This window comes from Agelaius tricolor, unplaced genomic scaffold (genome assembly GCF_023055355.1).
Source record: "Agelaius tricolor isolate 1412-34295 unplaced genomic scaffold, bAgeTri1.0.p SCAF_1, whole genome shotgun sequence".
Taxonomy (NCBI): domain Eukaryota; kingdom Metazoa; phylum Chordata; class Aves; order Passeriformes; family Icteridae; genus Agelaius; species Agelaius tricolor.
In genome coordinates, this window is record NW_027269261.1 from 81225040 (window position 1) to 81248201 (window position 23162).

The 23162-nt window shown below is 40.2% G+C and overlaps 1 long non-coding RNA gene across 1 annotated transcript in view; it reads left to right on the plus strand.

The window, feature by feature from the left end:
- Nucleotides 1-201: 201 nt before the first annotated feature.
- LOC139592059 (uncharacterized) overlaps nucleotides 202-23162 on the plus strand; it is an 81463-nt gene continuing 58502 nt past the window's right edge. The window contains exon 1 of the long non-coding RNA XR_011679889.1: nucleotides 202-307. This is a non-coding gene — a long non-coding RNA (uncharacterized lncRNA). The remainder of the gene's footprint in view (nucleotides 308-23162) is intronic.

A 23162-nucleotide genomic window follows, 5' to 3' on the forward strand; every position in this document is an offset into this window, starting at 1 on the left:
ACCCTGAGTCCTGAGAATGGCGCAGTGGGTGCAGAGGGTTGACGTACACATCTGTGTGCTCCCTGGCAGTGCTTTGAAGATCTGTATTGCAGCCTGTGGCTTTTTATGATGCAGTCATGTGCATTTTTAAGACTTAGAATTAGACACCTTTGTGCTTGAAGTTAAGCATGACTGTGACTCATTCAGCTGTCACTCTTACAGACTTGGTGTGAGAACCATATGGAAAGGAAGAAGTATCCCAGACCCAAGATGCAAGTTTATGGATTGCAAGACAGGAGGCCAAACACCAAAACAACATCTAACAAAAGTGAGTACTTGGTAAAAATTTCCACTTCTAGTTGGTGAAATTTCCAACATAAATTAAACCATTTTTTTGAAGTAGTGGCTTTTCCCATTGGTAAGCTCTGAATCTTCCCCTACAGCTAATTCACTATTTTCAGTTAGTTACAGTTAGTGCTCATTGGCTGCACAATCTCTGATCACATTAGAGCCACAGTAGTAGTCTATCTGGCATTTGTAAACAGGCAACACTTGGGACTTCGTAATATTCTAACTCAGTGCAGTAGTGTGCCAAAATAAAGGTCATTTCAATTCCATATTAAGTCATGCGGTTTTGAAGTGACATGTATTTAATGATTTTTCTCCAGTAAATGAATGATAGCAAGTATTAAATTAATATGCTTTGATGATATGCCCACAAAAAAAGGCAAAATCTTTTCAAAAACATGAAACTGATATTTTACCAGAAAAAAACCTCCACAACCCATAACAAGGACTCAAACTCCTACCCAAAGCTTCTGCAATGAAGAAAATCAGACTTCTTGGCCCTTTCCAGATGACAGTTTGCACACGTTTCACTGTAATTTATTTATGCTTGTCCATCACTGCAGAGTGGGGCTGATCTTTTGATAGAGGTAGAAGAGCATGAAGGTTGCAATTTGAGCTTGTCACAGAAGTTGTATCACAAAGCTCATAACAGGACCAATAAAGAAGTGGAAAACAGGTCCTTATGTGTATGAAGCCTGTAATTGTGCATAGACATATATAAAGTCTTCTCATTTAGCAAAGCCTTCTTGTCTTCCAACTCTGCATAGTGTTCCAGGTAGTTTCTCTCTGCCGACTTTCTAGCAGTCTATGGGCTCAAATAGGCACAAACTGGAGCACAAGTGGTGCTGTCAGAACATCAGGAAACACATTTTCATGGTGAGTGTGGTCACTCACAGATTGCCCAGGAAGGCTGTGAAGTCTCCATCCTCCATTCAAAAGCCATCTTGACATGGACCTGGGCAACTTGCTTCAGGTAGCCCTTCTTGAGCAAGGTGGGTGTGTGAGATGACCCCCAGAGGTCCCTTCCAATGTCAACCATTCTATGACTGATTCTGTGTCTGCTTGATCTGGGCTGCTGACATCTAGTTATTCAAAGGCCTAAAGGCATTGAACAAAATCTGTTGGCCAGTCTTGGTTTTGGGAGTGTTGCTTTTGGTGTTAGCAGTTGGTCATGTGCCACTTTTAAGAAACTAACAGCTCCTTCAGCACGGAATAGGCGAGAGAACTGTTTTGATTCTTGGTGGTGTAGCTCTTGAGTGTGCAGGAGGAAAGGTTGTATTGGGGCTTCCTCTCCTAGGAGGAAGTGTGAAGATTCCAGGAAACAGGATGAACACTAGTGAATGGCTGGTAGTGTGAACACTGGGGATGTACACCTCACAGCAGTTTGTAACAAAGCCTTTACCAGCTGGTGCTTGCAGAAGTTGATTCTTAATACTCTATGTTGTGTTTAGTAGTCAGAGGACGAACTGTCTCTTGAGCTGGTCATACACCTAGGCGTGTCTTCTGTTTGGTCACTAGTCCCATTGAAATAAAACTGATGATAAACTGTAGACCAAGAAGTCAATACTGATTGCACAATAGATTACCTGTCCCCTTGAACCTCCTGTCTGACCTCACTGAGCAATAGGAATTGGAAGACATCAGGGAAAATTTGTTATTAGGCTGCAATCCTAGAATGAGACAGCTAAATTAATTCCAATTCATTTCCTTTGGTGACACATTTTTCTGAATGGCTCTTTAAGTATTCAAACTGCAAAAAGTCTGCAATGTTGCATACAGATGATAAACTTTCCTGTGTCGTTCAACTGGTCAATTGCTTTTTTGGGTCAGTGGTTATATGACATTATTTAATAGAGGACAGCTAAATCCATATAAATAATCATTCAAAAACCAGAAAGAGATTGTGTACTTACTGTCTTAAGTCCGCTGGGGTAATGATGAAACTTAATAATACAACCATTCCTTACCACTCTTACAACATGTCCTAAAATGTTTTACTATCAATAATCATGACAAATATAATATGATATTCCTATTTTTCCAGTGCATGGGCATGAGCACTTGCATGAGCTTCGATGATGATCATATTTGGCTTAAAAATTATTTTAATAAATTTTGAATTGTTTCTAGTCATATCAAATTCAATGCCAGAAGATAAATAAAATGGTTTCAGGAATACTTTTGATGCTGTGCTTAATGCATTCATAGTAATAGGATACCAAAGTTGTTATCTTTTGAATGCACGTGGCATGGAACTGAGAAATATCTTAAGACAACAAAATACTTGTCTTTGTTACTTTTTGACTGATACAATCCAAAAAAGTTGGTAGAAGTCCTCTTTTGAGCAGAGATAGCAGGATAGCACTTCACTTTGCCATGATTTCCGTATAGGTGCACACACATCATATCACTGGTTTTAATTGTCTCTGTTGTCTGTCAGGGTAAGTTAAGCTTCAGGTCCCGTTTTCCATTCCAGATGCTGTCACGGTGCCTCTGTGCGGAGAACTGTGGCTGCTCAGCCCCCGGCGCTGGCACCGGGGCTGAGAGGCGAGGAGCAGTGCAAGGGCCGGTGTCAGAGCCAGGGGCTGAGAGGCGAGGAGCAGTGCAAGGGCCGGTGTCAGAGCCAGGGGCTGAGAGGCGAGGAGCAGTGCAAGGGCCGGTGCCGGGGGTGTCAGAGCCAGGGGCTGAGAGGCGAGGAGCAGTGCAAGGGCCGGTGCCGGGGGTGTCAGAGCCAGGGGCTGAGAGGCGAGGAGCAGTGCAAGGGCCGGTGTCAGAGACGGGGGCTGAGAGGCGAGGAGCAGTGCAAGGGCCGGTGCCGGGGGTGTCAGAGCCGGGGGCTGAGGGGCGAGGAGCAGTGCAAGGGCCGGTGTCAGAGACGGGGGCTGAGAGGCGAGGAGCAGTGCAAGGGCCGGTGCCGGGGGTGTCAGAGCCGGGGGCTGAGAGGCGAGGAGCAGTGCAAGGGCCGGTGTCAGAGCCAGGGGCTGAGAGGCGAGGAGCAGTGCAAGGGCCGGTGTCAGAGCCAGGGGCTGAGAGGCCAGGAGCAGCGCAAGGGCCGGTGCCGGGGGGTGTCAGAGCCGGGGGCTGAGAGGCGAGGAGCAGTGCAAGGGCCGGTGTCAGAGCCAGGGGCTGAGAGGCCAGGAGCAGTGCAAGGGCCGGTGTCAGAGCCGGGGGCTGAGAGGCGAGGAGCAGTGCAAGGGCCGGTGTCAGAGCCAGGGGCTGAAAGGCGAGGAGCAGTGCAAGGGCCGGTGTAAGAGCCAGGGGCTGAGAGGCGAGGAGCAGTGCTAGGGCCAGTGCCGGGGGTGTCAGAGCCTGGGGCTGAGGGGCGAGGAGCAGTGCAAGGGCCGGTGTAAGAGCCGGGGGCTGAGAGGCGAGGAGCAGCACAAGGGCCAGTGCCGGGGGTGTCAGAGCCGGGGGCTGAGAGGCGAGGAGCAGCGGAAGGGCCGGTGCCGGGGGTGTCAGAGCCAGGGGCCGCCCGGCACTGCGGGCTCGGGGAGCGCCCCCGGGATGCTGCTGCGCTGTGGGACCAGCACAGGTCGGGCTGCAGAGCAATGCTGAAGGGCTGCCTGTGCTGCCAGAGCGTCATGGTTCGTGTTTCACAAGAGAACTGCATGCACTCTGTGGGCCTTTAATGTCTCTTGTTTTATCCCAAGACCCATCTCCTTTTGAAAAGACATTTAAAAGGTTCTAATATGTATGTGGGTAGGATTCTGTTCCTAGTAGGAGAAAATTTTTTCAGACCTTGCTTGCAAATTTTTGGAAAGAGGGAGCACACTGTTACATAAACTTGGAACATGAGAAATGTGAATATGTTTTGTAAATGATGCATTTGCTCGAATGAGTGATCACAATCAAGCAATCTTAATTGTTTTCTTTTCTATAGAGTAATCTTGTAGTCCTTCAAGAAATAATAAGAACACCATGAAAACAGTCTCCAAACTATATTGTTGAATTTTAAGACTTTAATTAGAATATGTACATACAGTTATTGTCATAAAATCAAAGCTATTGCTTCCACAATAAACATAACTTTGCAAAAAATGTAGAGATCCTATATCTATACTAATGGCTTAAAAGGCTAATGGTGGGAAATGCTCTTAATTACTTGCCTGTAAAAATATGAATCACTGCCAAAAAACTTTTTTGGCAAAAAAAAAGTTTTGCCAAGTAAACTTTGGCAAAACTGAGTTGGCGCTTTATTTTAAAAATTAGGTTTTTTGGAGGGGACTCCCCAAACTTTCTAGCTTGCACTAAATCTCTGTTTCCCTCTGTGTGCATCCTCTCCTCCTTAGTGGTTCTTTTAAATTCCAAGATGCTATATGCTGCCCCTGGCAGAAATGTGTATCTCCCAGTGGAACTTTCATGCTACCTACATACTGGTAGATTTTGAGAAAAGGCAGTGCACAATCCTTCTGACTTGATCTACATGGCAGCAATTGTGACATTGGGATACATATCTAAAAAAATAATTCAGGTGGTATTGTAGTGTTGGAGATGTTTTTGTTATACAGATTCATTTTCAGTACTTTATAAGAGGAAGAGACTGTTTTTAGTATTCAAGGAGGGATGACAGATTGGAAGTTATGTTTGGGATGGGCTCTTGTTGCTACTGAAAATAACTGTGGAGTCTCCAGGGAGTCTATTCAACTCTGCCATATCTATGTTAAAAGGAAAGCACGTCAATTGTACTGAAGAACTTGGATAACTTTCACAAAACCACTTCAGTGTGACTTAGTTTTTTTATCAGTTTTAAGGAGTGATGTACCTTTTTCAGACAGGATAAGGATATGAAAAGTAAATAAATCATTCCTGTGTCCAGAATGAAGGAAAAAGCCCCTGGATTAGGAGGAGCATGGAAAAATATACTGTAAATATAAGTTTTACTGCATTTAATATCTGCAGTGCTGGCTGTGGCAACCAGCTTTCCATTGTCCTGCTCTGTGGGCTGCAAAGTGGCTGTAAAAGTCTGCTCAGAGTGACCATGTTTCAGTCTTTTCATGGATATAAATACCCATTATGTGAGACAGCAAAGAATCAGACCCAGGTATGGATTATATACAAATAGTCAGTAGACTCCCTTCTAGATGCAGGGAGTTTCTCTGCTCAGGGCAAAGGATCCTCAGCTCACTAAGTAGCTGCTCCACTTAATTGTTCCATACTTCTCTTGGCTAAAATATTTTTCCCTCCCTTGGAAAGTGCACCTTTAAGAATAACCAATGAAAATGATTTTTATGATGCTTAATTTGCCCTTGACAGAAAAGCTTTCTAATGGAAGACATTGTGTCACAAAATGGGAGCTGTGGTTTAGGCTTGGTCATGCTGCCCCTAACTTTTCCCTGCATGACTGCATTGTAGCCTGAATTGATCATGGCAAGCAAACTGAAGCTGTTAGTTCATTTAATTGCCAGTTCTGTGTCTGTGCAGTAAGTTAGTCAATGATTCCTCTGAAATGACTGCTGCTACACCACACAGCAGCTGACGTGGCCAATGGATGTGTATTGATGGGGCTAATGGAGTCACTGAGCCAAGCTCACATCTAGCAATGTCACAGCTCTCCAGATATTGGCCATGATGGTGATTTGTTCTGCACAGTGTCGTGAAAGCCCAGTCAGTATCAGAATCCAATGTACTGGTTTGGATGATAATAGCTGCAAGGCTGAGGAGGGTACATGAAACTTGAAAGAAGAGAGTAAACAGCAAAACCAATGGTGCTGATGGTGGAGCAGGATGCACAGACTATCTTTACAGTAATTTAGATACAGCATGACTGGGGATACCTTAAGGAGTGAATATAGTAGTGATTTTTAGAATATTGAGCTTAACAATAATATTTTAATTAAAAAGAACTTTATGATGAACTTTGCTGGCCATTCTGAACCTAGCAAACATAGATGATGAATTTTTTACGAAACAGATAAAAGGGGAGTTTTGATTAATGTTAGAAAGACCAGCAGCAATCTTACTTAGTCTAGGGAAAATTTATTTTGCCCTGAGTGCAGCAATGGACCTGTTACTCATCTGAAAACATCTTGTAGAAAACAGCTGTTAGGTCACTAGTTCACCTCATCCTGAAGATAGGATTTCTCTTAACTGTATTCTCTCTTGAGATGTTTTAATGTTATTTTGAAAGCTAATATTTATTTTACCCTATTTTCCCTCTTTTGCATCTCTAATGCTGGTGTTAATAATCTCTGCCTCTAGGATGTTTTGCAGCATTTGCAGACTCACCACTTCTGATCACTGACTACCTTGGCTATATCTGAAGTATTGATATAGAGATGAAAACCTGTGTGTTCCACTAGTAACCAGTTTCTGCCTCCTTTGCATCTAAAGAAAATTATCTTTTTTTAATAGCTTCTTTTTCTTCCAAGATTGCTCTCTCTTTGCAATCACTTTCCTTAAAAGTGTCCTTGAGACTTATCTGGGGGACCATGATGATCATCTTCATCAAAAAACAAGAAAGCAGAACTACCTGTAGCATCAGAGAATTATTCCTCACATGTACAGTTGGATAAGATGGGATTAATGCAACATCTCAGAATAACTAATTTTTTTCAGAGCAGAGGTATTTGATTGTTATTTACATTGATAATCATTCCATTATTCTAAGAATTTTTCTAGAAAACAGGATTCTGTATATAAACTGAGAACTTTGTATTTCTGGGAGGGAGGTTGGTGATGATACTTAGTGTTGTACAAATGAGCTGGGATAATGATAAGGAATTTGCAACCACCTAGTACTGTGTGAACCAGCCAGAGAAACCTGCCTGGGGGGTATAAGGGAGAAATTACACAGTTGCATTTTTTTTTATGCTGAGATCAACTATGGGGCCTTGACCAACAATTAGTTCTTTCTCAGAATGAAGAAGATTAAACAAAACTGTGTTCCATTGGGCAGCACTGGAGCAGCACTTAGCTAATGAAGGTGCTGTAAGCCTGTGGAAATGTTGGGAGGTAGTCTTGTTTCCCTGCTGCTTTTTGCAAGGGAAAAAAGCTGAAGCAAGACCATTATAGGACCAGTGCTGTGCATTCATGGGAATGTAAAACTCAACTTTAAGAAGCTCTTAAGAAAGAAACTGGTTTTTTAAAAATTTTTTCTTTTAAAGTAATCTTTAAAGTAGTATTGGCAGAACTTAACAAATAGTCTAAAAATGCTACTTTATTAATGTACCTAGGGAACAATAGGTATGTAATGGTACTTAAACAGGATGTTACATCTGGCTCACCCAAATCAGGGTTCTTTTGTAAGAATAAGGTTTGATAATATAAGTATTTCAGGATCAGATTGCACTCTGCATTGGAAATTTCTCACAGTTAATGGTTCCTCCAGCTAGTCATTCACTGCCAGGAAAGCCCTCTTTATTGATTATTATTGTATATTAATGGATCTATCAGATATTTCTTTGGCAAGTTTCTTGGTTAAATTTTCTTTATTGATTTCTCCCAGGGATAAATGAGCTGCAGAAGTGGAAATAGGCAGTCCTCTTCTGCTAGATCTGGATATTTAAATGTATTTTCAAAATATCAGCTCTATTACAGGAGCATTTGGAGCAGACATTTGGATTCCAATAAAGCAGCGGATTTCAAGACTTTTTATTATATAAGGATTAACTCAGAAAACAGATGGATGGACTATGTCAAGAATCCTAGCATGTAGGGAATCATAGGAGGGCAAATTTCCAGCAAAATTCTAGATTTCTCTCTTCAGAATTGTCTGTGAAGAAGTCAAAACTCTCTGTGCAAATCAAACTGCACATTTTCAGCTACTGCTGTTGTGCGTGCAAATGGAAGTTTAGGAAACATAAGTTTAGTAATTTCCTTGAAATTGATTGAGCCAATATCTGAGAGGTGATTGGATGAATTTATCAGTGTTCTAGATATAGCTTTTCACATTATAAACAAAGCCATTAACTGAAACATAGGTACATTCACTGAAATGAATTTCATTCATTGGAGATGTTGGGGCAAATGAAATGCCTTTTTGCTTTCTGAAAAGATGGCAGTACATTTTTCACTTTTGCTAATATTTTAATCATGCTTCAAAGTTAACTCAAATGACTACTTTGATGGAGGAGCAGGTTTTATGCAAACCAAACCTTCTTTTTTTTACATAAACGTTTTTTATGGCAGGTTTTTGATAGTACCTTGTATAAAGACATTGCCTTCGAGAAGAAACATTGGAATTTGAGGATTGTTTGAAACAAATATATATGGATATGTTATATGTCATAACTGTGCAGACTTATATGCACCTGGATCAAATGGACTTACAATAATAATGGACCAAACCTGCAATAAAATTCTCTAATATTTCAGTGGACATGATTGCATGTGAAGCTACTTCAGAATGAAGTTCATGATCCTGGACCTCTTTTCTGAATATATGTATGAAAATGCTTCATAAAAAAAAATCATAGTAGAGGGCTTCTTACAGTGTAGGGAATTACACCCACAAGGCTGCACAGTAAGATGTAATTTAACCTTATACATGTGTACCAGAATTTGCATGATTAATTTTTACTGCAGTTAAATCTGATGGTAAAACTAACCTGTGGATTAAACAATAATTGCAATGAAGGGGGAGGTTCATGCAGTGTTTTTGCTACCTTGTCCTGGAATAAGATAAAATATCAAATGGACAATATTTGCAGGGTTACTGTCACTTCTCATTGGTCTACCATATTTTGGTTATAAACCTAAGAAATTTAAACTTGAGGTAACAAATTTTGGCATTAAAAACTAGGTGTTTACATCTCAGTAATTGATCCAGAATAAGATATAATTTTGAACTGCTAGAGAATTAAAGCAGTTGTTCAGAATGTGTGAATTCACTAACTCCTGTTTTGGAAGCACTTGTCAGAATTACTGTTTTTTACACAATCAGTTGCTACATAAAGGCAAAACAGGTTCTAAAAATTAAGCTAGTTGTTACCTAGCAAGAATTGCTGCAACTTTATGCCCACATTATCTTCATGCCCACACTATGAACTTTAGTATCCTACTTTTCATACAAGTATTTTATATGATTTTTCAGACAATGGGCACAATAATTCAAGGCTTACTGCCTTCATTTGAAAGTTAATTTGGATGAAAGTAAGGTTTGTATTTAAAGCACAAAAGCTCTTCCTGCATAAGTGCATGTGTGGACAGTTCTAATTCAGGAATCAAAATGTCTTCTGGTTTCACTTAATCTACTTTTAATAGTAGTGTTTAGCTTAATCCTTCATTGAATTGGAACAGGTCTACATACCAGTCCAGCTCTAAATTATGTTGGAAAGAGAATAGCTTTTCTGAATAGCTACTATTAATGTTGGAAATATTTTTGCAATTATTTAGGCCTAAGTTTGATCTCAGCATGCAATGACATGTACTGCAGCCTTTCAAATCTCAAGTCTGAATTTTTCAACTCATCAAATAACAGGCTGCAAATTGAATACTCAGAAATACTCTGTTTTGGTCTCCAAAACAGAATTGAAGATGTATTGAGTATTTGTGACAGAAGTGTAACTGAGATTTGTGGCTTTTACCAATCTCAAGCTACAATTGGTTCTCTGTTGGTTATGGGTGTAGTAATAGCAGTATTTAACTGAAAAGGAGGCCGTGATGATAGTCATTAATTGAACAAATTGAACCACTGATTGTTTTGATACAGAGGAAATAAAAGCATGGGCACAAATCCCATCAATCTCACTTACATGGTGCTATGACTTAGGAATAATTTCTTGTGTCAAAACTTAAGGCTGTCAGCTCTAAGGAGCAAGTCTTGTTATCTCCAAGTGTCTGAACTGTGCTTAACCAACTAGAACTGTTGTATGGTTAAGAGCTTTAAAGATAAGGGCAAAATATTATATAGGCATCTTTTTGGCATTTCAGTAGATTCTGAAAGGTAAAAATAAAATCTTCGCACTTAGACTTTTGGGGAACTCAAATAATTATTTTTCTTTTTTTTGTTTGTTTTTAAATCATCATTTATGGTCCTTATGCAGTTTATAGAAAAGTGATGTGCATACCTGGGTTACTCTGAAGGTCAAATACTCTGCATATTGAACATTTCAAGCTGCTGTCCTGCTTAAGTTCCAAATCATTAGCTTAGCAAATGGGAGCCTAAATATAAACAAAGTCAATAGGGAGAAAAAACCCACTGCATAGTATGTCTAATGATAGACAAAGCTACAGAATGCAAACATAAATTTTTAATTCAACATTCTTTAATTTAAAAAAACAACAAGCCCACACCACCTCCACTCCCCTCCCCCCTGACAAGCTTGCAAAAACTAGGTCTGAATTCCCAGTGGGAATAATGAGCAACAGCAAGAGTGAATGCTGGGAGAGTAGAATGCAATTGTATTAGTCTCCATCACAATGGGAGGTAAACCCAAATCATTTATAAAACGTAAATGCTGGCAGAACACAGGGAGCTCAGAGCACCACACTGCAGGTGTGATTTATGAGGCTGGGGACTGGCTATAAATCAAACCCTTTTGTTTTAAATAGTACTGCTTCAACGCAGGAGATCATTTTACATGTAGAGGAAATGATGAAAAAAATGCAGTACATTGCATCCCAAGAATATTAGAGAATCAGCTTTACAATGTGACTATCAGGACCATGCTCAGACAATGGGTATCTGATACTCAGTTTAACGAATTCTCCCACTGCTGAACAGAGTGCCCTAATCTAGCAACTCAGGTTTGTTTCAAATGTATTAATCATGGGATCTATTTTGTGAGACCAGCTGTTAAAATCGTTGCACTTAGGATCAGGAATACATTGGCTATTCTTGTTAACTAGCTAGAGGTGTCCTTTCATGCCACCAAAAGCCCTGCCTGTTTCTATGTTATTTGTATTTTTCCTTAATTCTAAAGGTTGATGGGCCTCATTATTTAGTGGCCTTGTCCTATGGAAAGGGGTGAATAAAACAATTAATTCCTAAAGATTCAAATAGAGAGTAGGCATCCTGCAAAGTTCTGCTCAATTGCAGGAAAATGCAGTCTGGCAAGGAGAAGTGCTTTTCTCCCTCTATTGGTTATATAATTATCAAATGGAAGAGATTTTAAAGGTAATGAGAAAAGTGATTTCTTCTGCTCTGTTTTCTGGATCTGCCAGAGTTTATCTTGGCTGCATATTTTGCATTCATTTTACATGCATGCCACTAGAGCCTATGGTATATGCATAAAACCACAGTTTATGTATCGTGCAATGTGGGCCAGAGAAGCACTTTAAAAAGCTGAGAGAACGAAAGGCCCACATAAAGGTAGGTACAGCAGTTATATATGTTTTCAAAGAAATTTAAAGTGAAACTAAAGCTGCCTGTATTGCACTTGTGCGTATCCTGACCATTTGATGTGTTGCCCTTCTCATGGAATTGTAGAATGGTCTGGGTTGGAAGGGACCTTAAAGATCATCCAGGTCCACCTGCCTGCCATGGGCAGGGGCACCTTTTATTAGACCAGGTTGCTCAGAGCCCCATCCAACTTGAGTTGAAATGCTTCCAGGAATGAGGCATCCACAACTTCCCTAGGCAGCCTGTGACAGTACCTCAACCACCCTCACAGCAAAGAATCCATTCCTCAATCTAATCTAAACCTACTTTTTTATCAGTTTGAAGGCACTCCCTCTTGTTCTGTCACTATATGTCCTTATAAAAAGTTACTCTCCATCTTTTTTGTAGTCTCTATTCAGATTGTGTAATTTCACAATTAGGCCATCCCTTGTCTTTTCCAGGCTGAACAAACCCATTTTTTAAAGCTTTCCTTCACAGCAGAGTTGCTCTATCCTTCTAGTCATCTTGGTGGCCCTTCTCTGGACTCACTCCAACAGGTCCATGTCCTTCCTGTGCTGGGGAGCCCAGGGCTGAATGCAGCCCTGCAGGTGGGGTCTCAGCAGGGCAGAGGGGCAGAATCCCCTCCCTCACCTCTTCGCTCACTGTCTTTGATGCAGCCCAGGACATGTTTGGTTTTCTGGGCTGCAGGGGCACATGGCTGGGTCATGTCCAGGCTCTCACCCGCAGCACCACAAAGTCCTTCTCAGCAGAGCTGCTCTGGATCTGCTCATCCCCAGCCTGGATTGATACTGGGAGTTGCCCTGACCCAGGTGCAGCACCTTGCAATTAGTGATGTTAAACCTCATGAGATTCACTAATGATTTATCCATGTGAATGTAAAAAGTTGCACTGATAAGTAGAGTGCCTTTATGTAAGCAAGGAGTCAAGAAACATCCTGCATTGAAATGCTTTATTATTTTCCTAGAGTCCAAACTCCACACACTATGGAAACACGTGCACAATTTCCAGGTTCTGGTGTTGATAAAGGCAATATCAGCTATTGCTGGAGGCGTTAATATCAATTTCTTGAGAGAGGAAAGTATCATTTCACTGAAATAATTGTTTTTTTTCCTTACTTATTATTATAAAAATACATCTAGTGGCACATTTGTGGGGCACTCTGTAAAAACATATTCCCTGCTCAGTAGACCTTGCAGTCTAAATTAGGCCAATGCATGAAAAAGATATATTGATGATGAACAGAGAAAAGAAACAAGTGACTAAAATTGCTTTTACCAATTCGTTTCCAGCTGATAATGGGCCAGACTTTTAAAGGTATTTGGCCTTCTGTTTTCTGAAGATTAAAGTGCTTAAGTGTCTTTAAAAATGCAGTCATTCTACATGTAAAATCTAATGCACCACAAAAAGTACATTATGTGGGAGTTGAGCTACAATGGCATTGTGTCTTTTGAATCTTACATTGTCCTGGACACTAGAGTCAGTTTGGATAGGACTGCCCTAGTTATGTAGTCCTCTCAGGTTGCAATGCCATCTGTAATCTTTGTATCTTTGGTGGTAGTGGTGTGTTGTTTTTTTTTTTTTCCCTTTGGTTGCTTTTTTGGTTGGTGGGGTTTTTTTGTTGTTTTTGTTTTGGTTTTGTGTGAGACAAACACTGTCTCTTTCTTTGTCTACTGTGCCCTGTGAGAGAAATAGTTCTGTGGGTCAAAAGTAGTGTTTTAAAACCCGTTTGTGCAAACTTTTCTGCCTTTTAGACAAGTAGGTCACTCAAGGGACCTTGTTGCAACACTCAGGAAAATATATAATTAAAGCTAGTTTAAACATTGAGTTTCTTTACCATTATAAAGGTTAAATACATGAAAAAGTGAAAGAACATTTATATAGCAGAAGTGATAATGAAGGGTTTAGATCTGCAGTCTCCATGAACAGGGGAGGTTGTGGCTTTTCCTGTGTAGAATCATCAGGAATAGATAGTAATTACCAAGTTCAAAGCCTACTGTCTCCTGTAAAAAGCCAACTTGTATTTTTGGGGTTGTTTCAGAATGACACAATGTCTGATCGCTCTATTCATTTTATAGGACTTCTTGACATGTGATGAATTCTGACTAGGGATGGAAAGTAAATTTTGGGAACATATTAACAAAATGGTGTGTAATAGGTCTAGCAAAGGTTGAATACAGATAATGGTGACTGGTGTAGTACCACAGAGAAAAGAAATCTGAAGATTGCTCTCTGAGGAGGCCAAGGGAGGAGTGAGGTAATAAGAGGTTTCATTGCCCAGTTGGGGTTGACAGAAGGCAAATTGTGCTCAGAGGACGGGAGGCAGTGTATGTTTTACATACATGTGGTAGGTGATAGGAGAGACTTGTCCAGCGATGTAGGAGGTTTTGTGATACATACAAAGGTCTCCTGCAAAGCTGATGAATACTTTTTCCTGTTGTGGAGCTTGACACATTGAATGCCTCCTACAAATCTTGATTCCAGCCTTGATGTGTTTTGCTTGCTATATAATCTCATTAAGCCGATGGGTATGGCGCTGAGGTAAAATCAGAGGAGAGTTTTTTTGTGTTCTGTAGCTGACAAAGGGAATGTTCTGGACATTTAGAATTTATTCTAATGTGGTTATAATTTCTGGTAGATGTTGGCTTGCACAACCTATTTCAAAATGTCTGCTGCAATGGCTGCAAGTACGGGATGTTCCAGGGGAGCTTGCATAGATGCACCTGCTGTCTGTGGGCAGGGTGTGTAGTATAAAGAGGGCGATTCATGACCTTTGCTTCTTAAACCATACCCTTCCACATAGGAAGCTCATGTAGGTCATGTACTGAAGGGAGCCAGGAAATGTACATGCATATGTGATGTGAGTCTGATAGCCTGTCTAGTAACCAGGAGTGGCCACAGATGTGCATCCCAATTTGGCAGATGTGTTTATACATTTTCTGAGATGTTGCAGATCTAAAGTGTATATCAGAGCTTACAATCTGACCTTAAAAAGTAGACGCCTTTAAAGATTGTATTCAAGTTCCTTGTGATACAAATTAGTTTTCCAACAATCAGCATTTGTGACTTGATTCAACAGAGCACTAAAGATGTACTTATGGCAATCACCATTCAGCAAAATTTTAAACTTTAAATACATGCTGTGGGAACAGAGCTTAAAATTAAATATGGGTTTACGTGTGTTGCAAAACTGAGTTTCAACTTTGAGTCTCTGAATGGGAAAATTAGTCATGAAAGTTTGGTTCATGGTGTGAGATTTCTCCTTTCTTACTCAGGAGGGAAATGGCATAAGAGGTGCTGCTGGAAACCACGGCTACTGGTGAACAGTTAGCAGGATGTTTTAGCATCCCTTTTGAAATAAAAGCTAAACATGTGAGTAGGTATAAATTAGGCAGAAACAGGTTTTTTTTTTTACATTTGGATATTAAAAGAAAAATTTTTTGAAGACTGACATTTCAGTTTCAAAATTAAATGAAAAATTTGTAATTCAGAAAGTGTGCTGTCATTTGCAGCCCTCAGGGTCCATATGCCTGCAGACAGACGCTCCTTTTTTAAAGGCATTTTCCCAACATCCTGGGTTTGTGAAACTATAAAATATATGAACAAATAAAGGCACATGTGTTTTGATATGCTTCACTCTTTTTCTGATGTTACCCTGTAGGATGTCATAAAGACATGGAATTAGGCTAAAGAGATCAGAAGTATCAGAGATAAAGTCTTTCTTTTGTTCCTTGTTAGAAATATGGACCTGAATCAGCACCTTGGAGGGTGCCCTGTTATTTGACCCTCTTGCAAAATAGAAATGCCATCTTCAGCTCAGCTGCTAGTGGACTTCTGCAAAGTCTGCTCCAGAACGTTGTTTGCAGGCTGAGCACAGGACCTCATTTTGCTTCAATGTGCCATTGGCAGCAGCAGTATCTTGTTACCTCCCCTGACACCTGCAAACCAGAGTCATCACTAGCTCCTAGCCAGGAGCAAACTGGAGAACCTGGTCATCCTTACCTGTTCTCAAAAATGTGCACTGTGAAGAATGTCACAGAATTAGTAACTTGTTGAAGTAACTCAAATGCTCCATCCTGACATCTGCAGATGGCTCCTGAATTTTTAAGCATTTGTACACTTTTCTTTAGCATTGATATGTAAGGTGTTCTATTACAAAAGAAGTTCATGAGTTGAACAGTGCTCTTTTATAGCACTGTAGTAATTAGTGCTCCAGATAAGAGCACTTTCTGGCCTGTTGCCTATTTTCAGATTTGCCAGAGAACATCACTGTGTGGCAACGGGATGATTCTTTCTTATTCTGTCTTTAATATACCTCTGATAAATTATTATCATAGTCCAGTGATTTATAAGGTTTAAAGTAGGCTGTCTGATGGGGACTGTAAGAAGCATGGAAAATCACACTGGACAGCTCATTTCAAGTCTTCTAAGTTGCTGGAAGTAAAGTTTCAGAGTAGGAGTCTGAGTTTTTTCATAATTATGTATATATACATTTTTAGTTTAATAGGTACGAAGAGTATAAGGGAAGGTAAGCAAGCTATTGCTTCAAAGGGAAGTGTTTAGAAAAAGTTTGAGAACACCTGTTCTAATTATTGTATATGACATTTTAATTTCTAATTCAACTCTGAGCTAGAGAATATCTTCCACATATCTGTTCTGCTGGTCACCCTCATAGTATGGAAAAGAGCATGCATTGCTATTTTTACATGATTCTAAAAAAAAGTCCTTGTAAAATTTGATTTCTCTGTCTTTAGTTCCAACCTTGGTAAGAATTTATGTTTTAAACCTCATAAAATAGAGGAACTTCCTATTAATTCCTCAGTCATATTCCATGTTAGTAATACTGGTCCTTACGTATTGTGTAATTGGAGATTGATCCAGTTTGGTTCTAAGTATGAGAAGAAGCAGAAGTCACTCTAATATCCAGAGGCTGCTCCACAACTTTGTAGACTCTGTATATTCCAGTCGCAGTTTCTATCTGTGCAAAGTTTGGAATAAATGTATTGAAGACAGCAAAGCTGTTTTAGTTTAACATAATTTAATAATATACTGTCCTCAAACTTCATCATCCTAGCACTTATTAGGCATTCTGGTTTTGTTCACACTAGGACCCTTCATAAAGAAATTTATTTCCCTCTGTTCCCTCACCGAATTTATTGCAGGAGAACTCCATGTTCATTTGCCCACTGCACAGTGTTTTGTGGGGTGAGAAAGAAACAAGCCAAAAGAAATCAGCAGAAGAAGTAGTTATCGTGTTGGATGAGGCTCTGCTCACATTTATTTTTGGTAAAAATGCAGAACAGCTCCACTTCTCAAAGAGAAATTTATTTGCATTTGGTGGGTGAGACTAAATCCAGATTAATACTCCAAGGCCCAAAATTCACCCTTTCTACCCCTATTAGCTGCTCTGAGTTACAAAAGAGACTGCTTAAGATGATGCAGCATATATTTTATGATTTCCATTACTTCTGCAGTTCCTCCTCCTCCTTCATTGCTAGCTGTGTTCCCCAAGTTGAGCAACCAAATAAAGTGACCTCCATGGCTGTTAAAATTGCATTATAAATAGGCTGGGAAGAAATATTGTTGGAACAAAGCAATTGGCACAGTCCCTTTTCCTCTCCCCAGTGGCAAACTGTTGATGACCACAACACAATTGGTCTCTGTTATCTGGAGAGTGTGACCATGCCGTTGTTTCTCTGGCTTGGTCCCTTGCAGGGCTGCACAAAGCACAAGCATTTCAGTCAGAATGCCACCATCAGTGTGCTGGACATTGTAGAATGACAATGACAGAAAATGAGAGCCCTCTCCTAGTGCATTGCTCCATGCTGTGAACAAAATGGCATTCTTGGTGCAGCTGAATTGAAAACTTCTGTACACTTGGCTCAGTTATAAATTTGCAGTGAGGAGTGTGTTAGCTGGTAAATCTGTAAGCTGTGAATTGTGTTGAGACTTGACATGACAGTAGATTAAGTGATCCAGTAGTAGTTTTGTTTTCCTTCTATGTCACTCATTGTCTTCCTGTTTAGCTGCCCCACATGAAATATTCCCAGCTCCATGTTCAGGGCCTTACAGATGACTGCCAGGTCACCTTCCTGTACTAGTTCAGCAGCTTCATTTCTGTCCCCTGCCTACATCTTTATGCTTTGTCCCATATATTTTCTATCCCTGGTACAATTTTTCCCCAGAAGACCCTCCTGCTCTTGTATGTCAGTAATTCTTTGCTCATCTACCATACCTTTTGTGCCTTCCTCATCTATATCATTAGAACTTTGAGTAATGGAATAGTTTATTTTGGTTTGTCATGGGTGCTATATATTTATACATGTTGGGTGGGCTAAGATCAATACTATTCTTGTAGCATTGTGCTTTTGAAAGCTGTGTACAGGATCCTTGTAGACCATAATAAAAAAAACTCTGAATGTGTACCTTAATATCAATGATGTGAGGACAGGGCCTGAGACCAGTACTTTGTGGCATGATCTGCAGCTAGATTAATTACAGCAGTCCTTTGCAGCTAAACATGTAGATAATGTAGATAAAGAGTTTATGCATTTGTGTGATTCTGGGACAAGTATCTGTTTGGAAATTTGGAATAACAGTTTTGGTTAAATTAGTGTTGCAGAGACTTTCCCTTTGGAATGATTTGTCAGTGGCTTAGAATGAATCAAATAAGAATTTTATACAAATACCATACTGTTATTTAAAATGTGTTACAGCATTGGTGGGGCACCTCTGAGCTGGTGCTAAAGTCAGCTTTCAGACTTATGGTGAATTCCCAAGCTCCATTTTGACTGGGTGGTTTGAAACATGGTCTCTTCTTTTGGCTTCCCTGGCTGTTTTCCAATAAACAGTCTGGCAGCCTGTTATGAATTCACAGCTGTATTAGCCCCTTTGGTCTCCCCACCAAACTCCTGACTAGTGTCAGCTCATCTTTGCTGAGAATGTTGGTCCTACTGGAAAAGTTGGTTTACAATTTTTTCTTTGGGCATGTGACAGCTGATAGCAAACAGACAAACACTCTTTGCACACCAGTCACTTATTTCCTGAAATAGCACATTTCCTGAAATAGCACTCGTGTACATGTAAGGATATATGAGTGTACATCCACGTTTGTGAACACAAAAATGTGTATTTAGGCACAAAATGGCATATGTATATATTTCTGAAATGAAGAATATATATGATCCTTGCTTTTTCTTTCCTCTGTTTTCCCTCTGCTTTCAGGAGCTGTCTATGTCCGAGCCTTCCTGTGGTGCACAGCTCTTCATGGGCTTGGTTTCATTTGGTCCCTACTTCCTTAGTTGGCTCACTGCCCTCTCCATTTTTTTGGTCTGGATTTCTTTCTTACTCAGCTTGTCCTTCCCAGCTTCTTAATCTGTGAGATTTTATCAAGGCAAAGTATGTGCTTCTGTAGGACTGTATCAATGCTTCATTTCATTCTTCTGCCTGTAGGAAAATTCCCAGGCTCTAGCTCTGGCAGCCAGTACAGACATTCTGCCTTTCCCTAGATTTGAGTCTTCTCAGTGGCCTGCCCTTGTGCCCAGACAATAACCCTTACAAGAGACTTTTTCAATGATAGATTTTTTTGGCCCCACTTCCCTGCTTATTAATACAAACTGTAATGAACCAAGGTATGGTGAAGACAGATAGACATAAAAATACAAGTGATGCCCACATTGAAGCCAGGCTTTTGTACAGTGTATGGACATGTCCTGAATAACTCCTTAGAGACAGATATGAAGCTTTTGGAAAAAAGACTAACCTAGGGGAGCTGGAAGGCCCAAACTAAGTTAGTAACTCAGAAAAAAACCTCTGAGTTTTGAGTATTGAGCTCTCAAGTTACTAAAAACCCCAAAGTCTTAAACAATACAGCAGAGGGATAGTTTTCATTTTCATGCAGTAAACAGTTTCAGGAGTCACTTGGTTTCAAATGAGCTGTATTTGACAGAATAACTCAAACTGAAACCAGAGTGGACTGTTTGTGAATGCACTTGGGCTGAAACCGAAGAAAAGCTTTCCATGAATTGCTATTAGTGGAAACTACTGTGCTAACCTAGATGAGTGCCCTACTTCCCAGCTGGGGCACCTGTCTACTTACTCCCTGTGGACTAGCAGGAGAGTGGATGACCCTGAGTAAAGGGCTCTGCCTCAGATGAAACACTGGGAAGGAACTATCCTTCAAACACAAACCACTTTTTGCTCCTCTCCCCTGTGGGATGGAAGACAGGGGAAGTATAGACCATTCTGAGATGAGCTCGCTCTTTCCTCTGCAAGGTGTTCTTGTCCCCATCCTGCTGATGCTATTGGGTTGTGCAGCCTATGTGGGCAGCAAATTTCCATACATGCCATTGGTTAGACCTCACTTGGCTGACCTCCCTTTTATCTTCTCTGCCTACTTTTCTGGGAAGTACCTTCTCAAGGATATTTTAGCCTTATTTAATTCTTTCACATTTTCATTTTTTAAGAAAAAGTAGAAAGGTTACAAAGTGCTTCCTGCACCAGCTGATTTCTTGCAATCTGTAGCCATTCCCCAATGCACAGGCACTCTTGGATTAAAAAGTGGGGGTAGTTTAACAATGCACAGAATCCTCATACCATCTTTATTGCCACGTTGCTAAGGAAAACTGTATCTTGTACTGTAAATCTATGGCATAGCAAAGGATCTTTTTTCCTAAACTTAAGGCAAATTTTGATTTTTACATCATTTTTCAAACTTGTAGAGTTACTAGATAGATAGATATAGTTTTTATGTTTTCCATTGTTGGATTGTATTTCTTTCTGATTGAGAATTTAGCTATTTTTTTCATGGAAGTTTGGGAACTTCTAGATCTCCAAGTGATTTCACTGTTAATTTTCATCAGAACAGACTCCAATATGTCAGTTGTTCTGATTTGTGCTGGTTGTTGCACACCAGCGTCAGTGCTGACTGAATGAAATGGAAAAAAGCTCAAAGACTGACGACAGTGCTGTGATATGTAACTGCTTTATTGCTGTCTCTCTTGCCCCATCAAATCCCATGAAATGTACTTGAAATCAGATATCCAGCCTGTTGCTGATCAGGCTTCATTCAGGTTCTATTGGAGAAATTGAAATTTGTATGTGTTTCCTCGCTACTGTCAGCAAAGTCACAAAGGCAAAAACTGGGACAAAAGAAAAAAAAGTAAAAACCCAGTAGTTTCTGCACAACTAGACTCCAGTCACTTCATTGTCTTTGTGACTCTGCTGGATGTGCACCAGTATGTCTGTTTCTCTTGAACTAGGGGACCCAGGACTAGACCCAGCACATCAGATATTTTTCACCAGTGCTGAGCAGAGAAAGATCATCTCTCTTGACCTGCTGACAAAACTCTTCCTGATGCAGCCCAAGACATTGTTCATGTTCCTTGAGGCAAAGGTGCATTGCTGGTGTGTGTTCAGTTTTGTGTCCTCAGCAAGATGTTTTCCTGCCGATCTACTTTCAGCCTGGTCAGCCTCCAGCACATCTTTGCACATGAGATTGCTCTTCCTCAGTTGAAGAACTAGGCATTTCCCTTTGTTTGAACATCATGATTTACTTGTTGGCCTATTTCTCAAGCCTGTTGAGGTCCCTCTGGATGGCAGCACAAATATCTGATTCATCAACCACTGCCATTGGTTGCAAACTTGCTGTGGGTGCACTGTCACCCCATCACCCAGGTTCTTAGTGAAGAAATTAAGCAGTACAGGTCCAGATATCAGAGCCATAATATTCCACTAACAACTGGTCTCCAGCTGGACTTTGTGCTGTTGATCAGGGCCCTTTGATCCCAACAGTTCTGCCCGTTCTCAGTCCATCTCACTGTCCATTTAATCTAATCTGTGTTTGATCACTTTATCTACGAGGCTTTTACAGGAGATAGCATTAAAAGCCAGGCTAAAATCAAGAGAAGGCCTCATTATAGTCAAGACTTTCAGGTCTGATTCTGCCAGGTGAGACCGTTTTTTTTCCCGAGTTATACCACTGTTGAGGTCTACTGTCCTGGAGAAGTCAGTAAGCCTATTTCTATGCCATGCTTTATGAAGCTGGGCCTGAAATTATATAGAAAGAAGGAAGGAATGATCTTGCATATAAAGTATTTTAATACTGCTAAGTATGATCAGTTTACATAATAAGATTCAAAAGCAAGAGTTAGGCATGGGCCATTAATATTAAATATTTTAAATATAAAAATAAAATAAAATTGTTTATAGAATCAGGGTGGTTTGTTAAAGCTTTTGAAATTTAGTGAAGTTAGTATCCACAAATATTAAACATGTAGAGTTTACTTTTAAGAGGAAAGGCTCTGCAGTGGGCATTTAGCTAGATTTGTACACCTACACACTGCAGATGGTTTAGTTTTATAAGAGATGAAACTGCATTTGGTGGAACTGATTAAATATAAAAACACCACCATCTGCCATTTATTCTAATATAAAATGGTTTGGGCAGATGCTGACATCTTTTGAGATGATTGATTCATCTCTGACAAGTGAAGATTCTCAGAGGGTTCCAGCTGCCCACTGCTCACACAATACCCGCTTACAAGAGCGGGCGCCAATCACCACGCTGGTGGTTTGGATGTAGCAGGTGAACGAAGGGCACTCTAATAGCCAGCAGCCTGGAATTCCTAACTTACTACAGCAGTGGAGGGGTTTTTTCCTTCCTTTTCACTCTCCCCCTACACTTCTGGTGCACATTAAACTGGAGGATATTTTATGCACACAGTATACTGTATTGGAGCACAGCGATAACTGGAAGAGTGTCAATTTCTGGCACAAATAGCTCTCTCTTTTTTTTTAGAGTGGAAAGCCATCAGATATGCTCCACATATGCTCTTGGTTTTAAAATTATTTTTGCTAAGTGTCCATCAGGATTACATTTAAACTTCCTGGAATATTATTTATTGAGTATGTCACCAAATGCTTTGTAATAACTTAAATAACAGATGTCTATCTTGTTTTATTTGATAACATTGTCACACTCTCTACTGGGATATTTCCTTAGGGTAGTTTGCTGTAGTATCTTTTTTATAGGTTTTGCTCAGACTTTTAGAATATGCACAAAGAGTTATGGAAGAATTCTTAAAAAAATTCTCAGGACTAGACTGTGACATTCATACCCACACTGAATAGCTGCTTGCACCAGCAGTTAGTCCTACTGCTGACAGACTGTTTCTTATGAAATAAGGTCCTGACCCCAAGCTAGATTTGTGATAACTGCAGTGGACTTTTGGTCCATCTCCAAGTGGGAGAAAGTGCAGCATAATTAGATTGTCATGCAATAAAAAGCAGATCCAGTCAGTCCTAATACTGCACGTATGTGAACTGCAGGACTTCTTCAGAATAGCTTAAAATAGGATGCTCTTTTTGTACATGTTGAAGTGTAATCTCTGACTGTGTCCTCCACTCAGAAGTATCATGTTGAACAGCTTCTTCACTATAAAATATTAGTTAAAAAAGGAAAAGGGTCTGTTTATATGAAATGACATGAAAATGTGACAATTTAGTGTTGTGCTGGCACAGGATCACATGGCACATATATAAAAATTTGGTCAGAGGG